Source organism: Lissotriton helveticus, assembly GCF_964261635.1.
Source record: "Lissotriton helveticus chromosome 1_1 unlocalized genomic scaffold, aLisHel1.1 SUPER_1_unloc_16, whole genome shotgun sequence".
In the NCBI taxonomy this organism is placed as follows: domain Eukaryota; kingdom Metazoa; phylum Chordata; class Amphibia; order Caudata; family Salamandridae; genus Lissotriton; species Lissotriton helveticus.
In genome coordinates, this window is record NW_027611655.1 from 1,360,325 (window position 1) to 1,380,648 (window position 20,324).

Sequence of the window (20,324 nt, forward strand, 5' to 3'; positions counted from 1 at the left end):
TATCGAGTTGCAATAATCGACAGGCAAGAATATCAGGTTTAAAATATCTTGACATGGAAATATCGGCGTCAAGAATATCAATGTTAAAAATAGCGATATGAACGTAAGTAATGTCAATTTTTAAAATATAGAAGTCATTTATCGTTTGCAATAAAACATCGTTTTTTAATCAGTGTTATGTATTTTAGTATTTATTTAAATGTATGTGATGTAACTTTTTTGTAATTGTTGTTTATGTTTTTTAATGTATGTGTTACATTTTTAGTAGTTATTACATTTAATTTAAATACATTTTGTGTTTTTTAGTTCTGTAGTGTATTTATGAATTTGATATTTAACTGTTAATTGTGATTTACATTTTTTGGGGGTAAATTTTATGTGTGGGTTGTAGGGTTTATAGGGTTGAAAGTAATATAGTTTTAATCAATTAATAATTAGTTATTAATTAATATTAATTAATTAATTGATCATTAATTCTGGTAATTGCGTAAATGTTTTGGTCCGCGTTGTGGGGATATAATGGTAAAAGTGTGGGAAGTAATTCATTTGTATTTAATAATTAGTTGATAATAAATATTAATTAATAATTATGTTAATTGTGTACAGACACCCGGTGTGGCCCTCTCTGAAGTGACACATTCACCTCACACAGGAGACGATGAGGTGAGTCACTGCAGACACCTGGTGTGACCCTCTGTACCGAGGCACACTCACCTCACATAGTAAGATGGTGAAGCGTGTCAGCACAGAACCCAGTTTGACCCTTTGTGCAATGACACATTCCACTCACAGAGGAAGATGGTCAAGAGAGTCAGTGCAGACACCTGGTGTGACCCTCTGCACCGTGGCACATTCACTTCTAACAGGAGATGGTGAGGCGAGTCAGCGCAGCCACCAGGTGTGTCTGTGCAGTGACTCATTCATCTCGCACAGGAAGTTGGTGAAGTGATTCAGTGCAGACACCTGGTGCGACCCTCTCTGAAGTGACACATTCACCTCGCACAGGAGATGGTAAGGCGAGTCAGCTCAGACACCTGGTGTGATCCTCTGTACCGTGGCACATTCACCTCACACAGGAGATGGTGAGGCGAGTTAGTGCAGACACCAGGTGTGACCCTCTGTACCGTGACACATTCACCTCACACAGGAGATGGTGAGGCGAGTCAGTGCAGACACCTGGTGTGACCCTCTGTACCGTGACACATTCACCTCACACAGGAGATGGTGAGGCGAGTCAGTGCAGACACCTGGTGTGACCCTCTGTACCGTGACACATTCACCTCACACAGGAGATGGTGAGGCGTGTCAGTGCAGACACCTGGTGTGACCCTCTGTACCGTGGCACATTCACCTCACACAGGAGATGGTGAGGTGAGTCAGTGCAGACACCTGGTGTTACCCTCTGTATCGTGATACATTCACCTCACACAGGAGATGGTGAGGCGTGTCAGTGCAGACACCTGGTGTGACCCTCTGTATCGTGACACATTCACCTCACACAGGAGATGGTGAGGTGAGTCAGTGCAGACACCTGGTGTTACCCTCTGTATCGTGACACATTCACCTCACACAGGAGATGGTGAGGCGTGTCAGTGCAGACACCTGGTGTGACCCTCTGTATCGTGACACATTCACCTCACACAGGAGATGGTGAGGTGAGTCAGTGCAGACACCTGGTGTTACCCTCTGTATCGTGACACATTCACCTCACACAGGAGATGGTGAGGCGTGTCAGTGCAGACACCTGGTGTGACCCTCTGTACCATGACACATTCACTTCACACAGGGGATAGTGAGGCGAGTCAGTGCAGACACCAGGTGTGTCCCTCTGTACCGTGGCACATTCACCTCACACATGAGATGGTGAGGCGAGACACTGCAGACACCAGGTGTGACCCTCTGTACCATGACACATTCACCTCACACAGGGGATGGTGAGGCGAGACACTGTAGACACCAGGTGTGACACTCTGTACCGTGGCACATTCACCTCACACAGGAGATGGTGAGGCGAGTCAGTGCAGAGTGCAGACACCTGGTGTGACCCTTTGTACCGTGGCACATTCACCTCACACAGGAGATGGTGAGGCGAGTCAGTGCAGACACCTGGTGTGACCCTCTGTACCGTGGCACATTCACTTCACACAGGGGATGGTGAGGCGAGTCAGTGCAGACACCTGGTGTTACCCTCTGTATCGTGACACATTCACCTCACACAGGAGATGGTGAGGCGTGTCAGTGCAGACACCTGGTGTGACCCTCTGTACCATGACACATTCACTTCACACAGGGGATAGTGAGGCGAGTCAGTGCAGACACCAGGTGTGTCCCTCTGTACCGTGGCACATTCACCTCACACATGAGATGGTGAGGCGAGACACTGCAGACACCAGGTGTGACCCTCTGTACCATGACACATTCACCTCACACAGGGGATGGTGAGGCGAGACACTGTAGACACCAGGTGTGACACTCTGTACCGTGGCACATTCACCTCACACAGGAGATGGTGAGGCGAGTCAGTGCAGAGTGCAGACACCTGGTGTGACCCTTTGTACCGTGGCACATTCACCTCACACAGGAGATGGTGAGGCGAGTCAGTGCAGACACCTGGTGTGACCCTCTGTACCGTGGCACATTCACTTCACACAGGGGATGGTGAGGCGAGTCAGTGCAGACACCTGGTGTGACCCTCTGTACCGTGACACATTCACCTCACACAGGAGATGGTGAGGCGAGTCAGAGCAGACACCTGGTGTGACCCTCTGTACTGTGGCACATTCACCTCACACAGGAAGATTAATGCAAACTCCCACCGACCCATAGCAGCAGTCACCAGCCGAATGAAGTCCATCAGTGAGACACGTTGGCGCCCTAGAGAGACACACAGCGGTGGAGGTCGGAGTGAAGGAGGTGGGGCGGGGCGGGGGGTGCAGTGGAGGTGGGGGGGAGTGGTGGCTACTCCCTCACCAGTGCCGGACGGTCATGGCCCCCTCTCCCGGGGGTATCCTCTCTCTATGTCAGCGAATAGAAGCTGCTTCAAGGCGCTAGAGTGCAGAGCGCCTGGACACCACGGTGGTGAGGCTGGAGTGAAGCAGAGGGGGGGGGGCTCTGCTCACCCACGAGGGCTGGGGGGGGCCTCTGCTTTCAGCCGTTGAGGGGCCCGAACAGGTGCGGACCCTGAAACGGCCAATCAGAGAGCGGGGGAGTGAGTGTGGTATAACCCCCACGTTCCTCCCCAGCATATCCTCTCTAAACTGCATTAAACACAACAACACACTGAGCACAGCCACACACACTCGTGCACTACACACAACAACACAGAGCACAGCCACACACACACTCATGCACTACACACAACCACACACTGAGCACAGCCACCACACACTCGTGCACTACACACAACCACACACTGAGCACTGCCACACACACCCATGCACTACACACAACCACACACTAATCACAGCCACACACACTCATGCACTACACACAACCACACACTGAGCACAGCCACACACACTCATGCACTACACACAACCGCACACTGAGCACAGGCACCACACACTTGTGCACTACACACAACCACACACTGAGCACTGCCACACACACCCATGCACTACACACAACCACACACTAATCACAGCCACACACACTCATGCACTACACACAACCACACACTGAGCACAGCCACACACACTCATGCACTACACACAACCACACACTGAGCACCGCCACACACACTCGTGCACTACACACAACCACACTGAGCACAGCCACACACACTCATGCACTACACACAACCGCACACTGAGCACAGCCACCACACACTTGTGCACTACACACAACCACACACTGAGCACTGCCACACACACCCATGCACTACACACAACCACACACTAATCACAGCCACACACACTCATGCACTACACACAACCACACACTGAGCACAGCCACACACACTCATGCACTACACACAACCACACACTGAACACAGCCACACACACTCGTGCACTACACACAACCACACTGAGCACAGCCACACACACTAGTACACTACACACTACCACACACTGAGCACAGCCACACACACACTCGTGCACTACACACAACCACACTAAGCACATCCACACACACTCATGCACTACACACAACCACACTGAGCACAGCCACACACACTCGTGCACTACACACAGCCACACACTGAACACAGCACCACACACTGAGCTAGATGTGGTGAAAGAGAGAAAGCTTGGCATTGGTGTGTGTTCCTTTGTGTGGTTTGAAAGGTGGGTGTAAGCTTGTATTTTGTGATGGTAAGTATTATGAGGTGTTGTGCTTGGAAGATCTTGCTGTGTTGGTGTGCGTGATAGGTTTTGTTTTTGAGGAGTAGTGAAAAGAGTTTCTGGTGTATTTGCTTCATGCAATGGATTTGTTTGTAGAGTATTGTTTGTGAGAGGGGATTGTAAGGTAGAGGGGGTGATCATGTGTTTATGAGTAGAGTGTATGTTTTGTGTAGAAGGGAATGAAGTAAAGGTAAGAGTGTTTGTCTTAGATTGGTTTGTTGCAAGAGTTTAAAAGTGTGGTGCTGTGCAGTGTATGTGTTGTGTGTTTGTGTTAATATGGTAGAAGGAAGAGGAGGGTGTTGGTTAGATAAATGATGGATGGCTGATTATATGTTTATTAGGGATGAAAAGTGGTCTGTTAGGAGTAATTAGAGCAAGGAGTGCATGTCTGAATGGGATGTAGTTAAGTATGGTGTGGAATGGGGTTGTGTTAGTGATGAGTGGATTGGTTGGTTATTTAGGATAGAGTTGTGTATTGTTTGTAGAAGATAGTGGAAATGTGTGGTAGCTGGGATAGAAGTGTGTATAGGTGTGGTTTGTGTGGATTTGTAGTGAGTGCTGAGACATGGATTTGTGCATAGTGTTGGTTTGTAGTAAGTGTGTGGTGTATATTTGGTGTGGTGAGTGTGTTGCTCCGTTTGTGAATGTGAATGGTGTAGGCTGGGTATTACTGAATGGAAAAATGGCCAGCATTTCTGGCCCTAGGCTCGACTAGTGGGCTCAAACATTCTCGACCAGGCTCAAACAAGCAATTGCCCTTGTCCTCTCTGCCTTTAGCCTCGACGCCCAGGCTGATATACCCTAAGCTTTACCTTTTATCACCCAATTAATCAGCTGACCCCCTTGAGTCAAAGGGAACCCTACCCCTAACACTATCCAATCACAACACTAGCCCTAAAATCTAAAACCAATAGGAGACCAGGACCTTACAGCCAATCGTAGCCCTAGTCCAAGCACCCAATAAGTTCAAAAATCCTGATCTCTACGTCCAATAGAGGCCCTAGCCATACCAATAGTCTCAACCCAAGCCCAAGCAAGCAATGGCACAGGAAGCCCTTGTCCCTACTTCCTATAAAAAACCTAACTCTACTCTTAGTCCCATACCTAGCCCACCAACCAATCACACCAGAAGCCCTAATCGCTACTTCCAATTAAAGCCCTAGCCCCAACCCTAATACCACCCTAGTCCCAACAACCAATCACACTTGAAGCCCTAGTCCCTACTTCCAATAGAAATCCTCACCCTAGCCATAGCCCTAGTACCAACAATACATTGATTGAGTCACAAACCCAGAACCCAAACAGAACCCTCAAATACCCAACCAATGAAGACACTAACCCTAATCCAATAGCAACACCAGATACAATCACCAATCAGTGCACACATGTACCAACCAATAGCAGACTATATAAGGTCGCAGCGACCTCAGACAAGGTTTGCTGGCCAGGGAGTTGGAAGCTGGTCCAAATATTCAGAAATCTCCTAGGAGACAAACAGGCTCAATCCAAACTTTGGACTTCTGCAGGTAAGGGCCTAACAAACTTGTCCTCTAACAATACTGTTTGTATAAAATTGTACTCCCTTTTCCTGGCCAAAAACGAAGTGCACAGTCCCTAATAAACACAGCTTAAACAGAGGATTACTGTTGTCTTAGAGCACCCTCTGATCTCTCTCTGATGTAGAAATATCCCAATTGCTTGGGGGGATGGCTGGTTTCACTCACTTGCTAACACAAAATGGGAGCTGGGGTGGACTGCTTCACATACAGGTCTTAGCACAGAGCAAGGGAAAGAAACAGATGAAGTCTGCCTCCCTACCACTTCCGGACTCTGCTGAGTCACTGCAATCTGGGGCACAGGTAGACTGCAACTCCCCAACATGGTGGCAAATGTTATCACAAACAATGCTTTTTTTTAAGTTGACTCAAAGTATAAACCTTGCTGTATGGCACACTGCCAATGTGACAAAGCAAGAAACACCTCTCTCTCCAATGTTCATAATTCACACATCAGGATATATTACTCCCAACATCAAAACACTTACTCAACATCCCCACTGATGTCAACTTTGGATCAATAATTTTATCAGGTCATACTCCAATATCACTGGTATTTCACAACACTTCTGTCCCTGTATACAACTCCAGTTGACAGTTTTACAAATAATTGCTGAATAATCCAGATAAAGTAAATCTTTTCAGAAAATTCCTTAATGAATTCTCTAATATTAATGACACAGACAATTTAAAAAAAGACGATTGTGCTGTGCCCACAAAGCATGTCTTGGTAGAGAAAATATAGCGCAAGCCACCAAAACAAATCTAGAGACTACCAAAGGCTCTGTAGCCCTACGAAAGAGAAGTAAAACAAAACCTAGAAAATGTGTACATTAACAAGAAATGTACATATGTTGAAGACAACACCCTCCGCAGCATTACATTGTGATGAAATATTGGTGGAAATGAAGAAGGGAAACTCCTGGCCACCTACAGCAAAGTTAAGAAATAAAAAAGCTAAATAATATCACTTAAAAGATAAACCAGGGACTCAGGTCAAAAAATAAAAATATGATTATACTCTTAAATGATTTAGAAGTTTCTTTCACCTATCAGGAAGCAACAACAAGAAGTCTAAGATAAAAGACTTCAGACCAGCTGGACTTGTCCCTCTCTGCAAGGTCACCACCAAACTTTTTGCTTTCACTGCTCCTGTGTTTTTTAACCAGTTTTAGATGGCTTTTAGGACTATGTTCACTGTGCCACTGCTAACCAAAGCAAACGTGCTTGGGCTACTCTTTTAAACAATGAAGTTGGCATGCATTCAACTGCCACATTTAATTTACTCGTTAGTCTCCAGTAATGTGGTACTATACATACCCAGGGACTGTAAATTAAATGCTATAAGTGGGCATGCAGCATCCATTATGCCAAGCACTAAAGTAGCCTTTTAAAACATGTCTTAGGCCTGCCACTGCAGCTGGGAACTGCAGCCTAAAACTTCCATTTCGACCTGGTAAAATGAACATTTTGTTAGACCCATACCGTCTTTTCAAAAACATATGTCGCCTCTAGGGTAGGCCCTAAACAACCCACAGGACAGGGTGCACTGTATGTAAAAGGTAGGACATGTGTTTTTAAATATTACATGTCTTGGTAGTGAAAAAACCCTACATTTGTTTTCACTACTTGAAGGCCCATCTTTCCTATTGGATAACATTGGGATGCATCATTACATTTTATAAGTGATACGTTTTGACTAGGAGCAGGTAGAAATAATGTGTTTACACTCTAATGAATTCAAGCACAGGTGCTGCCTCTCTTCACCCTGCACTGTATTTACCCTCACAGTTTCACCACTGTCTTCAGTCCAGGGCACAAGCTTTCTCCTTCCTGGCTCTCTTTTGTTGAAGGATTGACACCTGTTGCCTACAGGCATCAACCAGCCTCAAAGGCCCTTTAAGATTGACACCGGTTGTCTACAGGCATCAACCAGCCTCACAGGCCCTTAAGGATTGACACTGGATGTCTACAGGTATCAACCAGCCTCACAGGCCCTTTAAGATTGACACCGGTTGTCTACAGGCATCAACCAGCCTCATAGGCCCTTAAGGATTGACACTGGTTGTCTACAGGCATCAACCAGCCTCACAGGCCCTTTAAGATTGACACCGGTTGTCTACAGGCATCAACCAGCCTCACAGGCCCTTAAGGATTGACACTGCTTACCTACAGGCATCAACCAGCCTCACAGGCCTTTTAAGATTGACACCGGTTGTGGGATGCTTAATTGCAGATCCCTGGTGAAACATTATCAGGAGGTGTCCGACGTGTTAGAAAACATGGATATGGACGTCCTCTTTTTAACAGAACCGTGGACTCGTACTGAGTCGTTGGTACAAATGAGCTTTGCTTGCCCGGATGGATATAAAAAGTTTCACAAACCAAGGACTGTTGGGAGAGGAGGAGGGGTTGGGGTGATTTTCAAGGAAAAATTGAACTTCTCACCTTTACAAGTAGACGATGTTACTGGGATTGAACGGTTGGGCTTCTCATTTCAAGAGGCTAAAGGTAGGCTACTCACAGGAGTGGTCTGTTACAGACCCCCGGGTGCAGACACCCAGTTTCAAGATCTGTTCAACTCCATCGCTGACCTGAGCCTCACCCATTCGAGAACGATCGTACCAGGGGATTTTAACTTATGGGATAACGGCAGCCTAGATAACCATTTGAGAGACTTAAGGTACACTTGTGAGAACGTTAATTTACATCAAATGGTCCTACCACCGACTCATCTAGGAGGACATGTCTTAGATCTCCTGTTTGCGAACCAGGCCGAGCCTGAGGTGGTCGATGTGCTGCCTCAAAGCTGGACCGACCATTCTTTAATTCATTTCCGTATCATGACACCCAGTTCAGAAGATAATAATAACCAGTCATCGACCTATCGAAAAGGAAGAGAATGGGTCAAGCTGGTGAAAAATAGAGCACTGCCGATCTTTCAGGATCAGAATCTCTTTACTCCCTCGGCCCCTGTAGGTGAAAGTTATCAGACGTACTGTAATTATATTGCAGGAACCCTGGATTTAATAGCTCCAGTAAAACGTATCAAAAACAGGAAAAAATCTCTGCTTCCTGGTATAATGATGAATTAAAACAGCTACGGGTACATGCAAAAAGGCCGAGAGGAAATGGAGGAGGGCCTACCTAGAATCAGATAAGAAAGCCTTGAAATCGGTACAGGCCCAGTACAAGGAATCTATTGTCAGGGCCAAAGCAGACTTTTATGCTAAATCGGTTCTGCAAGCTCCAAATAGCACAAAAGTGCTTTTTAATATTTTTAGGGATTTATCTAGTCCTGCTTGCACGAGCAATGAGGTGGTCGCATCGCAGAAACTCTTCGATGAGATTGCCATTTTCTTCGAGGAAAAAATAACAAAAATTGTTGGAGAACTACATCCTGATGGTCCGGATGATTTAGCCTGGACGTTAGATGCAGAATCTCAGATAGAAACCTCTTTGAATATCTTTCATGCCCCCACAGAGGATTCTTTTAACCAGCTGGCTCAAAGTATATCCTCTGGCTCCCCGTTAGATCCTCTTCCAAATAAAATCTGTAAAATGTTTGGTCAAGAAACCTTTCCCTGGCTATGGAAGATCCGTTGTCAGTCGCTGGAGGGGGAGGTACCAGAGGTATAGAAGCAAGCAGTAGTAACTCCTTTGCTTAAAAAAACATCCCTGTACCCTTCTAATCCAGCAAATTTTAGGCCAATCTCTCTACTGCCATATCCTGTTAAAATGTTAGAGAAGGTAGTTAGTAAAAGTCTATTGTGCTACCTTGAAGACAATCTCCTGCTGGACAGGGACCAATATGGCTTCTGCCCGGAAGACGGTACCGAGACTGCTTTGGCAACCGTAATGAACAATCTACGAATGGGTGCTGACAATGGGAATTCCTCTCTCCTAGTGTTACTGGACATGTCAGCTACATTCGATACGGTGAGCCATACCGTGTTAGCGGAGAGACTGAAAGGTACAGGGGTGTTTTCCCTGGAGGGGAAACAAGCAGTATCTATGGACACCTTCCAGGAGTGTACGCGCCAGACTGCTGGTTGGCGTAGGAAAAATTCTCTACAGTTTAAAGGGGGGAAAACAGAGGTGGTGTACTGTCCTGCCACTAGAATGTCTTGTCATCGATCGGTGGAGTTTAAACTCACCCCCGAGGATGAACCCCCGATTCCGGCTAAAGTGGTGGATGAAAATCTTCAAATGGACTCACAAGCCAAATAAACGGCCAGTGTTTGCTTCACCTTGCTACGCATGCTACGGAAGGTTCTTCCGCTACCTCCAAAAGACACTTTTAAATCTCTCTGCATTATATACAGGGCAGTACTTGGTCAGGGTCCTGTCCCCCTGCAGGAGATGTTTACCTGGTATAATCCTGGGAGGCTGCTCCGCTCTTCGAATGTAAATCTGATAACAACTGCCGGATTTAAGAGGTCGCGGATGGGGGCAGAGCCTGTGGTGTGACTGCCTCGCGTGTATGGAATGAGTTACCTCTGGACCTTAGACAGGCCAGTTCCCTGACATGCTTTAGGAAGAGCCTGAAAACCACGCTATTTCCAAAGGGTGATCTTTAGATCCTCTCACTGACAACTGAGTCTGCTTTGTGGTGTCTATTCGACAATCCAGGCGCCAGGATACCCGTAGGGCGGCAGTTTTGTGCTATATAAGTGTATATTTAATTCATTCATTCATACATGCATCAACCAGCCTCACAGGCCCTTAAGGATGGACACTGGTTCCTTACAGGCATCAACCAGCCTCACAGGCCCTGGAGGGTGGACACTGCTTGCCTGCTTGAGGGTGGGCACAGCCAGAGGAGCCCCCCCAGCAGTGCCTCCTCAGAGGAGCCCCCCTTGCAGAGCCTGCTCAGAGGCGCCCCCCCTTGCAGTGCCTGCTCAGAGGAGCCCCTCCCCCGGCTGTGCCTGCTCAGAGGAGCCCCCCTTGCAGTGCCTGCTCAGAGGAGCCCCCCCTTGCAGTGCCTGCTCAGAGGAGCACCCCTGGAGGAGCCCCCCTTGCAGTGCCTGCTCAGAGGAGCCCCCCCTTGTAGTGGCTGCTCAGAGGAGCCCCCCTTGCAGTGCCTGCTCAGAGGAGCCCCCCCCTTGCTGTGCCTGCTCAGAGGAGCCGCCCTTTGCAGTGCCTGCTCAGAGGAGCCCCCCTTGCAGTGCCTGCTCAGAGGAGCCCCCCTTGCAGTCCCTGCTCCCCCCTTGCAGTGCCTGCTCAGAGGAGCCCCCCCTTGCTGTTCCTGCTCAGAGGAGCCCCCCCTTGCTGTGCCTGCTCAGAGGAGCCCCCCTTGCAGTGCCTGCTCAGAGGAGCCCCCCTTGCAGTCCCTGCTCCCCCCTTGCAGTGCCTGCTCAGAGGAGCCCCGCTTACAGTGCCTGCTCAGAGGAGCCCCCCTTGCAGTGCCTGCTCAGAGGAGCCCCTCCTGGCTGTGCCTGCTCAGAGGAGACCCTTGCAGTGCCTGCTCAGAGGAGTGCCCCCCTTGCTGTGCCTGCTTAGAGGAGCCCCCCCTGGCTGTGCCTGCTCAGAGGAGCCCCCCTCCCCCCGCAGTGCCTGCTCAGAGGAGCCCCCCCTTGTAGTGGCTGCTCAGAGGAGCCCCCCTTGCAGTGCCTGCTCAGAGGAGCCCCCCCCTTGCTGTGCCTGCTCAGAGGAGCCGCCCTTTGCAGTGCCTGCTCAGAGGAGCCCCCCTTGCAGTGCCTGCTCAGAGGAGCCCCCCTTGCAGTCCCTGCTCCCCCCTTGCAGTGCCTGCTCAGAGGAGCCCCGCTTACAGTGCCTGCTCAGAGGAGCCCCCCTTGCAGTGCCTGCTCAGAGGAGCCCCTCCTGGCTGTGCCTGCTCAGAGGAGACCCTTGCAGTGCCTGCTCAGAGGAGTGCCCTCCTTGCTGTGCCTGCTTAGAGGAGCCCCCCCTGGCTGTGCCTGCTCAGAGGAGCCCCCCTCCCCCCGCAGTGCCTGCTCAGAGGAGCCTCCCTTGCTGTGCCTGCTCAGAGGAGCCCCTCCCCCCCCCCCCCTCGGCTGTGCCTGCTCAGATTGCCCGGTTGTGCTCATGACTGTGCCCCCACCCAGGCACTGGAGTCGGTCACACTGAGCCCTAAACACCCCCCAAGGCTGCTGCAGCCTCCGCCCAGGTTAATGGGATCAGAGTATCAGCAAAACCGACCCCCAGCGGGGCTGCGCCATAGACCCCTCAGGCCAGTGCAACCTGACTCCCAAAGACTAGCGCTTAGAGACCAAGCGCTCGACGGAGAGCGCTGCACAGGAGCTGAAGTCCTCAGTCACTCACTCACCCGTGCTCTGCGCCCTCTGCTGGACGGTCGGTCCCCGTCTCCAGGGGGCGCCCTCTGTGCCACCCCTGGGTGCAGGTCGGTGCTCTGCGCCCTCTGCTGGACGGTCAGCCCCCCTCTCCAGGGGACACCCTCTTTGCTACCCCTGGGTGTAGGACGGCCGGCGGCAGCAGCTTCAAGGCGCTAGAGTGCAGTGCGCCTGGACGGGCAGGCTGGAGTGAGTGTTAGTGTGCGTTCTCTGCTCACTCCGCAGGATCCAGGGAGGGCTGAGGGGCCGGTTTCTGAAAGGGCCAATCATAGAGCGGGGGCCACACCCCGCCCTGCACAGCCTCCCCTCCTGTGCTGCTCGTGCACTCACACTTATTGATTGATTTATATTATCTGATGCGTTTTTATCTCGCGCGGACTTTACCCGAAGGCGTCGGAGGCTTCAGAACAGGAACAGCAAAGAGACACGAGCAGAAGAAGACAAGAGAACACGTTACAACAGCAGAGGACGAGTTACAGGAGGCAAAAGGGACAATTGTGAGCAAACAAAATACAAGAGGAGCGAACGGAGTGTTACTCACAGCCCCCCCCCTCCCCGCCCCCCACACGTCCTCGTGCAGGTGCTGCACCCTAATAAACTTCACCCAGTCTCACAAATAAGCTTCACACACGGGCTCTGATTGGCCAGGGGGCATCGGACATGGCACTGCCTGTGCACCCCAAACAAGGCTGCCTGTGCACCCCATAAAGGCTGCCTGTGCACCCCATACAAGGCTGCCTGTGCACCCCATGCAAGGCTGCCTGTGCACCCCATACAAGGCTGCCTGTGCACTCCATACAAGGCTGCCTGTGCACCCCATACAAGGCTGCCTGTGCACCCCATACAAGGCTGCCTGTGCACCCCATGCAAGGCTGCCTGTGCACCCCATACAAGGCTGCCTGTGCACTCCATACAAGGCTGCCTGTGCACCCCATACAAGGCTGCCTGTGCACCCCATACAAGGCTGCCTGTGCACCCCATACAAGGCTCCCTGTGCACCCCATACAAGGCTGCCTGTGCACCCCATAAAGGCTGCCAAGGCTGCCTGTGCACCCCATACAAGGCTGCCAAGTCTGCCTGTGCACCCCATACAAGGCTGCCTGTGCACCCCAAAAAGGCTGCCTGTGCACCCCATACAAGGCTGCCTGTGCACCCCATAAAGGCTGCCTGTGCACCTCATACAAGGCTGCCTGTGCACCCCATAAAGGCTGCCTGTGCACCCCATACAAGGCTGCCTGTGCACCCCATACAAGGCTGCCTGTGCACCCCATACAAGGCTGCCTGTGCACCCCATACAAGGCTGCCTGTGCACCCCATACAAGGCTGCCTGTGCACCTCACACAAGGCTGCCAAGGCTGCCTGTGCACCCCATAAAGGCTGCCTGTCCACCCCATACAAGGCTACCTGTGCGCCCCATACAAGGCTGCCTGTGCACCTCACACAAGGCTGCCAAGGCTGCCTGTGCACCCCATAAAGGCTGCCTGTCCACCCCATACAAGGCTGCCTGTGCCCCCCATACAAGGCTGACTGTGCACCTCACACAAGGCTGCCTGTGCACCCCATAAAGGCTGCCTGTCCACCCCATACAAGGCTGCCTGTGCCCCCCATACAAGGCTGCCAAGACTGCCTGTGCACCCCATAAAGGCTGCCTGTGCACCCCATACAAGGCTGCCTGTGCACCCCATACAGGCTGCCAAGGCTGCCTGTGCACCCCATAAAGGCTGCCTGTCCACCCCATACAAGGCTGCCTGTGCACCCCATACAAGGCTGCCTGTGCACCCCACACAAGGCTGCCAAGGCTGCCTGTGCACCCCATAAAGGCTGCCTGTCCACCCCATACAAGGCTGCCTGTGCACCCCATACAAGGCTGCCTGTGCACCTCATGCAAGGCTGCCAAGGCTGCCTGTGCACCCCATAAAGGCTGCCTGTCCACCCCATACAAGGCTGCCTGTGCCCCCCATACAAGGCTGCCTGTGCACCCCATAAAGGCTGCCAAGGCTGCCTGTGCACCCCATAAAGGCTGCCAAGGCTGCCTGTGCCCCCCATACAAGGCTGCCTGTGCACCCCATACAAGGCTGCCTGTGCACCCCATAAAGGCTGCCTGTGCACCCCATACAAGGCTGCCTGTGCACCCCATAAAGGCTGCCAAGGCTGCCTGTGCAGCCCATAAAGGCTGCCAAGGCTGCCTGTGAGGTTCCATTTTAATCGTTACGACGTTTTGGGCATCACCGAATATGGACAAGTTTGGTGTCTATGAACCGTAAATGACGAGTTTAGTGGGTGTACGCGTTTTCGCTACGCTACTTAGAAGGGTTCGCCTTATTTACGGGTTTCTTCACATGAACCCTCGGGTTCCATTTTAGATACGGCATCCATTTTGTATCTTGCCCTCACGTAGTCAGCGAGCAGGCAACTGCCCGCCTCATGACCCTTTAGTTCCCAAGCCTTATGGAGGAAGCATATTCCTTTTGTGCATCCTTTATGACCGGAGGGATGACACTGCAAAGGCAGCTGCCTCCGCTCGAGGGTGATCTTAACGTGCCGGTCTATTGTTTCAGCCTTGCACGTGCTGGGATCAAGCCCTTTGATCCTACGCTCACGCATCCGATATTACCCTCACACTTCTTTTCTCTATTACCGTCTGTCTTCCTTGCAGCTGTTCTTGTCTCTTTCTCTTGCTCGTTTACAACTAGAGTGGAATGTGCCCAGCAGTGAGAAGATGTGCTTTTACAGTTGGGAACCGGCGATGTTACTGTAATTATGTTCCGGGGTTCTGAAAACATGAAAGCGATCCTTTTTGTAGTTTACTGTGGGAACTGAACTATAACCTTTTGTTCACATGTTGTGCAATGACCAAATCGTGTATAAAAGAGAGCGACTCACATATGCAATTTGAAGCAGACTCTCGGAACCTACACTCGGTTGTACTTCCCATGACTTTTGCATCCCTGCAGTAATAAACGCTGATCTTTGACGCCGAAGGAAGTGTCCCGTGTCTCTGTCACTTGTGCGCCGAACAGGTATCCCATGAAGGTTTCAGGTGTTGTTCCCTGGCACCGCTGGTTCTGAAAAAGACCAGTCCTTCAGTTGGCGCCCAACGTGGGGCGACATCAGCGGTACCGGTCCAAAGCCTGACGATTGCGGGGAACTTCGTGTGAAATCTCCGAGGAAAAGGTGCACCCCGCTTCATCGATCCTGTTGTCGAATAAGTGGTCCGAAGACTTTTCCCGTGAAGATTCCCGCCTCCTGACGGCTGCGAAGGACCGATATCCTGACTGTCGACCTGTTTTGGTGCCTGGCGTAGTCCTTTGTATGGCGAGACGATAGACGGGCCTTCCTGGTGACGCCATCGAGTTCTCAGTTAAGTATTTGTGGGTCGCTCCCAGTCCTTAGTTGTTGGTGCTTAGTTGTTTCTAGGTGCTTAGTTGTTTGCATGGTTCCATTGCATTTGAGGTGCTTAGTTGTTGGTCCTTAGTTGTTATTTGACAGTTGCAATTGCCAAAAACCGAGGGTTTTGTCTTGCACGGAGATTTAGTACTTCAGTAACCCTTGAAGTTTGATACTTGGTTAGTGTGCACGATGCCTAGCCGTAGTGGTTTCCTTGGTTTCTTTAAATGTTGCAACAAGGATTCCCGGTTGGAGGACTCGTGTCCGATACCTCCAGTTGGAACTCCGATATATGAGCTCTATAGTCGACATGGTGTGGGTCCTATCATATATAATGACTGCTGGATCCGTTACACGAGAAAGGATGGTGCCCTTAGTTGGCCACCCCATGGAAGTTTTGATACTGGGATTTTAGATAATCTCGAAGTAAAATTGTTTAAAAAGAAAGCTAGGCCAGCTATGTTTGATTCTCTTCGGCTTTGGCGCAAAGAGGCCAAGCAGAGGGAAATCAGATAGTTTAAGAAAAATAAAAGAGAAGGTATCCTTACAATGATGCAGGGCGCAGAACAGTATCAGCGAGATAAGGCAGAAAAAGAAAGTGAAGCTTCTATTAGACTGCATCACATGAAGGTGGAGAAATGTTATCCGGTCTTATCGAGTATGGATAAACAGGAAGAAGACCCGAAAGAAGATCCGTTATTAGCATATTTAATGAAATCACCACCTCCTTATGCACAGGATACTACGGCTCCTATATTTCCCCTGCAGTTCCTCCCGTAGTTCCCCCTGTCGTTCCAGCGGCTGCTGCTCAACCTGTTGCTGGTCCTGTGTTTGTCCCTCCAACTACTTCTATTCCTACTGCTCCTTTACCTATACCCACTCAGCCTCTGATTTCCGCCACCCCGACTATTGTTACTGCTCCCGCTGTTCCTACGTTCACTTCTAATATTGTTGCTCCTGTTCTTTTTCCTTCTTCTCCTTCCGTTCGCACCCGTATTCCTAATACTGTTGCTACGCTCTATTCCCCACTTTCTGGATCGATACTACCATCCAGTGTTTCCGACACTCCCCAGAGACGAAGTCAAATCCCTGGTGGAAGGGAGAGTGCAACATTAGCGAATATGGCTCGTAGGTGGATAAGTCACCCTGCTAACTACCCTCCATGCATGGTGGTCGACACATTTTCTCAGTTTAATGAGCCTACGCAGAGATTCGTGTTCGAAGAAATGTGTAACTTTTTGAGAGAACAATGGTATAATGACAATTTAGATAATGTACCGCCCGATATGATTGAACTTCAGAGTCAATTTTCGAACGGTATGATCGTGGGTGAAAAGGTACGACGTGCCTTAGAGCGATTGTTAGCCCATAGATCCACAGTGCCTCCTCAAGTATCGTTTGATGACGACTCCGAAAATTTGAAAGCGATTCCTGGTCAGTATCCTATGAGAGAGGTACCGCCAGTATGGATCCCAGGTGATCCTACAGCTAACCCTGCGATTCTGCCACACTTCCAAAGAGTTTGGATCCATCTCCCATGGAAACGATCAGAGGTCTTACAGGTAAAGCAATCTTTGCCTGACCCACGCAAGAATCCGGCAGGTTACTATAAGGAGTTGTCTCAGTTAGTAGATGCTACTATTATGAACCTTGCCGACATCGACATGTTGTTCGGCAATGTTGTACCACAACCAATTTGGGCAAAAATTCGCCAGCAGAATCATGCGAATGAGCTAGGCGGTGATTGGGCTGCAATAATAGCGGCTGATGGCCGACAAGTTGGTGGGGCTAAGCCTGAGCAGGTTATTTCGGATCTGCCCCAGAGAATAATTACGTTCATGAAAACACTTATGCCAGCGATGAAGGTAAACTGGGATAAATTAGCAGCCTGTAAGCAAAAGAAGGACGAGAGTGTCTCCGATTTCTTTACGAGATTCGAAGAAGCATTTGTCGACCATAGTGGTCAGGATATGGGTACCGAGGGAGGCCAACGGTTATTTGTTGATAAATTTGTAGTGAATTTGTTGCCTGAGCTATGCAACAAATTGAAGAATTCAGAAAGTGCCTGGGCTGTTTCAACTACTGCTCAAATATTAGCGACAGCTCAATATTATGAAAATAGGGAGAAAGAAGAAAGCGATCGTTCAGACAAGAAAACGAAGGAACTTGAAACGAAAGTTCTGTTGCAGCAAGCGTATCCTCCACGTTCAAATCAAAATGATTCGCAACAGCAATATAGGCCGCAATCGCAATCCTCCAGAATGCAGTCACGTTCTGACTCCTCTGACTATAGATCTATGCTTGGGTACAATCAGTGCGCCTATTGTAGAAAAGAGGGACATATAAAATATGATTGTCCTGCTTTGCGTGACCGACTCAATGGTGTGTCGACACGAGGGGGTCGTGGTGGTCCCCAACAAGCATCTCGAGGTAGAGGCCGCGGTACCCCTCAAAATCAGATTGAGCGCCCTAATACATCATCAGACGCGAATAATTATTTTGACCAACGAAATGTGAGGTCCGCACAGTATTATGCGGACGATTATTACGTTGAACCTGATATTGTTGCAAACGACCGTTACTAGGACATCCACCGACAAAGAGAGGGAGTAGTGTCAGTTCCGGTTGATCCGAGTGGGCCTTACGTCGCAGTTGCTACATCTGGCGTAGTTGAGCCTTTTCTGTTGGACACTGGTGCGACGAAAAGTTCTATCATGCATTCAAAACTCCCTGGCGCACCTTTGTCCGGCTTAACAAATTTTTCCATTGGATTCTCTGGCGCCCCTTTTAGTAATCCTGTCTCTAGCCCTTTGTCCCTTGAAATTGGTCCTCGTAAGCTGGAGGCCTCATTGATTCTATCTACTGGTTGTGGTGAGAATCTTTTGGGCTTGGATTTGTTAAAAAGGTTATATGCGACTTTGTACTGCTCTCCTGAAGGTGTGGAACTTACGTTAGGTCAAAGAGTAATATCTCCCATGTATTTGTTGATTGATAAGCTCCCGCCCGAATTGAGTTCCCTTCCTGCGTCGTTGTGGGCCACAGGTCCTAATGATGTAGGATTGCTGGATATTCCACCTTATGTGGTTCAGTTGAAATCAAATGTGCGATTACCACGTATACCTCAGTATCGTATCTCTCTTGAAAGTGAGCGAGCGCTGTTGGCGATCGTTCATGATCTGATCGAGAAGGGTGTCATTGAAGAAACTCGTGGGAATGTGTGTAATAGTCCTGTGTTGCCTATTCTGAAACGAACTGACCCATCTAAACCTCCTGTGTATCGTTTTGTAATTGATTTAAGAGAAGTCAATAAAATTGTGATTCCCCAGTTTCCTGTGGTACCTGACATCACGGCCTTGTTGACTCTGATCCCAGCTTCCGCCTCTTGGTTCACAGTGATCGATCTAAAGAACGCTTTCTTTAGTATCCCGATCGCAGAGGAAAGCAGAGACCTATTCGGATTTTCATTAAGTGGTCGCAGTTTTAGAATTTCACGCGCACCACAGGGCTATTGTGAGAGTCCGTCGATCTATAGCCAAGCCCTTAAAAGTCAACTTGACGCCTTTGTGTTACCGACAGGCGCAGCCCTAATTCAATACGTTGACGACCTATTGGTGGCTGCTGATACGGAAGTTATTTGCAGAACCGCTACAGTATCATTGTTGCAATACCTATACGAATTACATAACAAGGTGTCACCTTCTAAACTGCAATATTGTTGTCAAGAAGTAACCTACTTAGGTCACTTATTGTCAAAGGATGGGAGAAGGTTGACCCCAGAAAGAATTGCGGCGATTGCTCGGATGACTGTGCCAAAAACTCAGAGAGATGTACGTGCCTTTCTAGGTATTACGTCATACTGCAGACAATGGATTCCAAATTTTTCACTATTGGCAAAACCATTGATAGCCCTCACGTGCAAGGATGTTTCAACTCCTTTGCCATGGACTGAAGAGTGTCAGAAAGGTTTTTCTGAATTACGTGATGCGTTGTGTTCGGCTCCTGTGTTAGGCACTCCTGACTACAGTAAGCCGTTTACACTATACGTTCACGAGAGGGATGGTTGTGCATTGAGCGTCTTGACGCAACAATTTGGCGACAAACAACGTCCATGTGCATATTTTTCTTCAACTTTAGACCCAGTAGCTATAGCATTACCGAGTTGTTTAAGAGCAACAGCGGCAGCTGCGGCGTCCATTCGACAGTCCGCAGGTTTGGTCATGGATAATATGCTTACAGTGATGGTCCCTCATGCAGTTGACACTCTCGTGAACCGAACGAAAACTCAACATCTGACGAGCGCAAGGTTGTCCGGATATGAGTTGACGTTATTGGCGAGTCACATACGAATAAAGCGGTGTAATGTGTTGAACCCAGCAACAATGCTGCCGATCGACACGGAATTGGACGATGTAGCATCGCATGATTGCTATTTGAAAACTGAAGAAGAAACGAAGGGTCGTATTGACCTAAAAGATACTCCATTGGTAGATCCCGATGGTACTTTGTATGTTGATGGTTCCTGCTTTAAGTTACCGAACGGTGATGTGACGACTGCGTATGCTGTAGTGACGTTGAGAACGGTTGTGGAATCTACGAGATTGAGTCAGAATTCGGCCCAAGCAGCTGAGTTGATCGCCTTGACGAGAGCGTGTGTGTTGTCCAGAGGGAAGCGAGTGAATGTGTTTACCGATAGTCAGTATGCATTTGGTGTGGCACATAGTTTTGGG

General features: G+C 49.5%; 1 protein-coding gene across 1 annotated transcript in view; it reads right to left on the reverse strand.

Moving 5' to 3' along the window:
* LOC144805612 (uncharacterized) overlaps positions 1-12,381 on the reverse strand; it is a 97,666-nt gene extending 85,285 nt beyond the window's left edge. Inside the window, exon 1 of the mRNA XM_078672136.1 lies at positions 12,186-12,381. The gene's annotated coding sequence lies outside the window, so the exon portion shown is untranslated. The remainder of the gene's footprint in view (positions 1-12,185) is intronic.
* Positions 12,382-20,324: the final 7,943 nt, after the last annotated feature.